The sequence below is a fragment of the Coregonus clupeaformis genome, unplaced genomic scaffold, assembly GCF_020615455.1.
Source record: "Coregonus clupeaformis isolate EN_2021a unplaced genomic scaffold, ASM2061545v1 scaf0445, whole genome shotgun sequence".
Classification (NCBI taxonomy): domain Eukaryota; kingdom Metazoa; phylum Chordata; class Actinopteri; order Salmoniformes; family Salmonidae; genus Coregonus; species Coregonus clupeaformis.
In genome coordinates, this window is record NW_025533900.1 from 30189 (window position 1) to 35933 (window position 5745).

The following is a 5745-nucleotide window of genomic DNA, read 5'->3' on the forward strand; positions in this document are numbered from 1 at the left end:
TTTAGAGTGACACCCCATAGAACAGAGGAAGTCTGTTTGTTGGAGACAGGTGATTGGACAGTATGGGGAACCACCCATATCTTGGTAAAGACTATAAGTACTGGGTTGTAACAAAGAAGATCAGAACAGACATATTCTTTTGGGACACTGTTCTCTGGATGCTGCAGACGTCTGTAAACTTATGCTGAAATCTTGTGATATAAATAAAACTTATAATCAAAGCACAGTATAAGCGGACTCCTTGGTTTCACAGCATAATTAGCAACGTTAACTCGACACTACACTACCAAATACTAATTGAGTGTATGTAAACTTCTGACCCACTGGGAATGTGATGAGAGAAATAAAAGCTGAAAGAAATAATTCTCTCTACTATTATTCTGACATTTCATATTCTTAAAATAAGGTGGTGATCCTAACTGACCTAAGACAGGGAATTTTTACTATGATTAAATGTCAGGAATTGTAAAAAACAGAGTTTAAATGTCATTTAGCAGACGCTCTTACAGTGGGGAAAAAAAGTATTTAGTCAGCCACCAATTGTGCATGTTCTCCCACTTAAAAAGATGAGAGAGGCCTGTAATTTTCATCATATGTACACGTCAACTATGACAGACAAAATGAGGAAAAAAATTCCAGAAAATCACATTGTAGGATTTTTTATGAATTTATTTGCAAATTATGGTGGAAAATAAGTATTTGGTCAATAACAAACGTTTCTCAATACTTTGTTATATACCCTTTGTTGGCAATGACACAGGTCAAACGTTTTCTGTAAGTCTTCACAAGGTTTTCACACACTGTTGCTGGTATTTTGGCCCATTCCTCATGCAGATCTCCTCTAGAGCAGTGATGTTTTGGGGCTGTCGCTAGGCAACACGGACTTTCAACTCCCTCCAAAGATTTTCTATGGGGTTGAGATCTGGAGACTGGCTAGGCCACTCCAGGACCTTGAAATGCTTCTTACGAAGCCACTCCTTTGTTGCCCGGGCGGTGTGTTTGGGATCATTGTCATGCTGAAAGACCCAGCCACGTTTCATCTTCAATGCCCTTGCTGATGGAAGGAGGTTTTCACTCAAAATCTCACGATACATGGCCCCATTAATTCTTTCCTTTACACGGATCAGTCGTCCTGGTCCCTTTGCAGAAAAACAGCCCCAAAGCATGATGTTTCCACCCCCATGCTTCACAGTAGGTATGGTGTTCTTTGGATGCAACTCAGCATTCTTTGTCCTCCAAACACGACGAGTTGAGTTTTTACCAAAAAGTTATATTTTGGTTTCATCTGACCACTTGTGATCATTTTGACCCCACGGGGTGAGATCTTGCGTGGAGCCCCAGATCGAGGGAGATTATCAGTGGTCTTGTATGTCTTCCATTTCCTAATAATTGCTCCCACAGTTGATTTCTTCAAACCAAGCTGCTTACCTATTGCAGATTCAGTCTTCCCAGCCTGGTGCAGGTCTACAATTTTGTTTCTGGTGTCCTTTGACAGCTCTTTGGTCTTGGCCATAGTGGAGTTTGGAGTGTGACTGTTTGAGGTTGTGGACAGGTGTATTTTATACTGATAACAAGTTCAAACAGGTGCCATTAATACAGGTAACGAATGGAAGACAGAGGAGCCTCTTAAAGAAGAAGTTACAGGTCTGTGAGAGCCAGAAATCTTGCTTGTTTGTAGGTGACCAAATACTTATTTTCCACCATAATTTGCAAATAAATTAATTAAAAATCCTACAATGTGATTTTCTGGATTTTTTTTCTCTCAATTTGTCTGTCATAGTTGACGTGTACCTATGATGAAAATTACAGGCCTCTCTCATCTTTTCAAGTGGGAGAACTTGCACAATTGGTGGCTGACTAAATACCCCCACTGTACCTTTAATGTATCCAGCAGGCATCTCAGAAGCCACAGGCTCATCAAGCAGGGATGGCAGCTCTTGGTCTAAAATAGAAGAACAAATCATGCTGTTATTTAAACTTTCTACATTTACGATTTCGAGATCAATATCTTGATTTGTTAAAGAAACCTGATTCTGATGCTCTGTCTTGGCCAGCTTCTTCCTGGCTGCCACTTGGACTAACTGAGAAAACAGAAGGAAAAACATGAAGACATACTTTGCTTTTGAAACTGGCACAGAACCAAACGCTTTTGAACAGTCAGGAGCTCAGTTCGAAGGTTAATGAATCCCAACAAAAATAAATGCTAAGCATAATTTATTTATTTATTATGCTTTTAGTTTGATGGCAAATACATACAGATATTTACAAACATGGCATCACACTTGTGTTTTACCCCAGAAGAATAGGGTGATTTCACTACTGTTGTAAATACAAGTTTCACCCATACACAGCACCACAACTATTTGGAAAGTTCTAACAGTATGCACAAAGTAGTAATAAGACTTTAAATAAAGGTTTGTAAAGCTATAATACTTCATACAATTCAATTGTTTACCCTAAAACTAATTGTTTACCCTAAAACTACAACCAGACACTTACTGTCGCTCTGGCTTGAGGTGGCACATGGCCTCAAGTCCTCTGCATCTGCAACTTCAGAGAATATCACAGATGTCAAACCGTTACCACATTTATAGTACACACTTAACAGATGTTCCTGTTCATCCCATACAGTTGGTAGGAACAGAACTTTGAGAAAGTAGGCTTGTTTATCAGACTTGAAACATTATGTACCTTGTTGTAGGGTCTTTTCAAAGACACTGGCTCTTGAAGTTCCTAGGATAGCCACATTAGCAGCTAATTAGCGTTTCATTTTTGGGGGGTAAATGCAGGTGAATATATTGATCAAAGTCACCTTGTCCTAGAGAGATTTACACTGTTATCAAAATGTTACGCCAGGGTAAGCCTATCTTCCACCCAATGTAAAGCTGGGATATATAAGATTTGTGTTGTTATTCTGTCCCTCACCGTTCAAATAAACCTATCATTAAAATTATAGACTGATCATTTCTTTGTCAGTGGGCAAACGTACAAAATCAGCAGGGGATCAAATACTATTTTCCCTCACTGTAAAATACCCCATTAAAAAATAAATAATCTAAAATGTGAAGTTTTGTCACACAACACAATGCCCAGTGGTGTAAAGTACTTAAGTAAAAATACTTTAAAGTACTACTTAAGTAATTTTTTGGGTATCTGTACTTTACTTTACTATTTCTACTTTTGACAACTTTTACTTCACTACATTCCAAAAGAAAATGATGTACTTTTTACTCCATACATTTTCCCTGACACCTAAAAGTACTTGTTACATTTTGAATGGTTAGGACAGAAAAATGGTCAAATTCACGTAATTATCAAGAGAAAATCTGAGTGTTGGTGTGCCCCTGGCTATCCATAAATACAATTTAAAAAATAAAATGGTGTCGTCTGGTTTACATAATATATGGAATTTGAAATTATTTATACGTTTACTTTGACTTTTGATAATAAAGTATATTTTAGCAATTACATTTACTTTTGATACTTAAGTATATTTAAAACCACATACTTATAGACTTTTACTCAAGTAGTATTTTACTGGGTGACTTTCAGTTTTACTTGAGTCATTTTCTATTAAGGTATCTTTACTTTTACTCAAGTATGACAATTGGGTGCTTTTTCTACCATTGACAATGCCACAGATGTCTCAAGTTTTGAGGGAGCATGCAATTGGCATGCTGATTGCAGGAATGTCCACCAGAGCTGTTGCCAGATAATTTTATGTAATTTCTCTACCATAAGCCGCCTCCAACCTTGTTTTAGAGAATTTGGCAGTATGCCCAACCAGCCTCACAACTGCAGACCATGTGTATGGCGTTGTGTGGGCGAGCGGTTTTCTGATGTCAATGTCATGAACACAGTACCCCATGTTAGTGTCAGGGTTATGGTATGGGCAGGCATAAGCTACGGAGAAGGAACAAAATTGCATTTTATCAATGGTACCATGACAAGATCCTGAGGCCCATTGTCCTGCCGACATCACGTCATATTTCAGCATGATAAGGCACGGCCCAATGTCACAAGGATCTGTACACAATTCCTGGAAGCTGAAAATGTCCCAGTTCTTCCATGTCCTGCATACTCACCAGACATGTCACCCATTGAACATGTTTGGCAGGGCTGGATCGACGTGTACCACAGCTTGTTCCAGTTCCCGTCAATATACAGCAACTTCACACAGCCACTGAAGAGGAATGAGACAACATTCTTAGATTCCAGGCTATCACAACCGGCCATGATTGGGAGTCCCATAGGGCGGCGCACAACTGGCCCAGCATCGTCCAGGTTTGGCTGGTGTAGGCCATCATTGTAAATAAGAATTTGTTCTTAACTGACTTGCCTACTTAAATAAAGGTTTAAAAAATAATAATAACAATCAACAGCTCCATCAACTCTATGCAAAGTAGAAGTGTCCTGGACCAGGAAGCGGCAGATACCCAGTTCTGATGTAATGGGGTAGGGCCCAGTGGTGCCAATTTAGCAATTTTGTTGCTAGATTTAGCAACCTTTCAGACTACCCTGGCAACTTATTTTTCAAACAGCACCTAGCAACAAATTCAGCTACTTTAAAAACTTATTTGGAACTTTTAGCAACTTTTGAAAAGTGACTCAAACGCTAAAATGCACAAATGTTCTCTCTAAATGACACAAAAACGATTTTCTCTGTCACACACTCAGTCACAACACAAGTACCTGGCTGCAAAAGTGCATCGTGAGTGACGTCAGCAGCAGGCGCTCAGCTCGTGCACAGGCAGCAGCAGGCCAGCCAAGCAGCACAACAACCTGGAGAGAGCTGGAGAGAGATGCCTAGCGCACACATCATTATTTGAGTTAAGTTGCTTGTTCAATAAGATAGCATATATACGTTGTTATTAGCTTGTACCTTTAATTGTTGATCAGTCAGGTAGCATGTTAACGAACCACCAATACACTGCTTGAAACTATAATTGTTCAGAATGTGTAGGTTTAGTAGTTAATAAGAAAATAAATAAAATGTAATTGTTCAATAATGTGTAATGTGTAATTGTTCAATAATTCAACAATTCAATGTGTTATGTTTAAAAATTAAAAATATCTGATCATATAAAATGTTATGTGTTTATATTACTTTTAGGAATACAAATATGTGATAATAAACAAACAAATCTAAACTAACAAATGTCAAATCATATTTGTCGCTGAGATGGCCAGTCAATTTGATTGACGTTATTGTGTATTCTACGTAATGACGTCATTTTACGTTATTACGTAATGACTTCATCACGCGCACATTTCTTCACAATAAAGAAAGCTCTGTTATCAAGAAGATAACCTTTGTGTCCGTTTCTATTTATTACTAGAGGTATGTAATAGCACGTTTAAACTTTCTAATATCGAAAGAATATGTCATACCATGCTAGTTAACACATCCGTTAAGGTATTATCACGTTTGGTAAAGGTTTGATGTGTTATTTTTGTGTCAAACCGAGTGAGTGAAAGAACGTGATAAAAACGATTTTACAAGTCACATAGCTAGATATTTTGGGTTTGTCTGAGTGAATGTACATAATTGTATCATGTTAGTTTAATAAATAATCAATTTATTAGAGATTTCTGAGTTCGTTTAGCATATTATTGGTTTTGTGTAAAATTCCCAAGCTGGTAAAATGGCGGCGCTCTCTCGGTCAGCGTCAACGGACTTCAGTGAGGACAGTGCGGGTGCATCAGATAGAGACAATTTCACGGTTGCACTACTGTTTTGAAGCT

The 5745-nt window shown here is 38.2% G+C and overlaps 1 long non-coding RNA gene across 1 annotated transcript; it reads right to left on the reverse strand.

Annotated features, from left to right (window-relative positions):
• Positions 1-1874: 1874 nt before the first annotated feature.
• On the reverse strand, positions 1875-2662 carry LOC121565276. The gene is made up of 3 exons (XR_006658677.1): positions 2500-2662; positions 2028-2081; positions 1875-1942 (listed from the first exon to the last, which is right to left on the reverse strand). It is a non-coding gene; the product is annotated as an uncharacterized LOC121565276 (long non-coding RNA).
• Positions 2663-5745: the final 3083 nt, after the last annotated feature.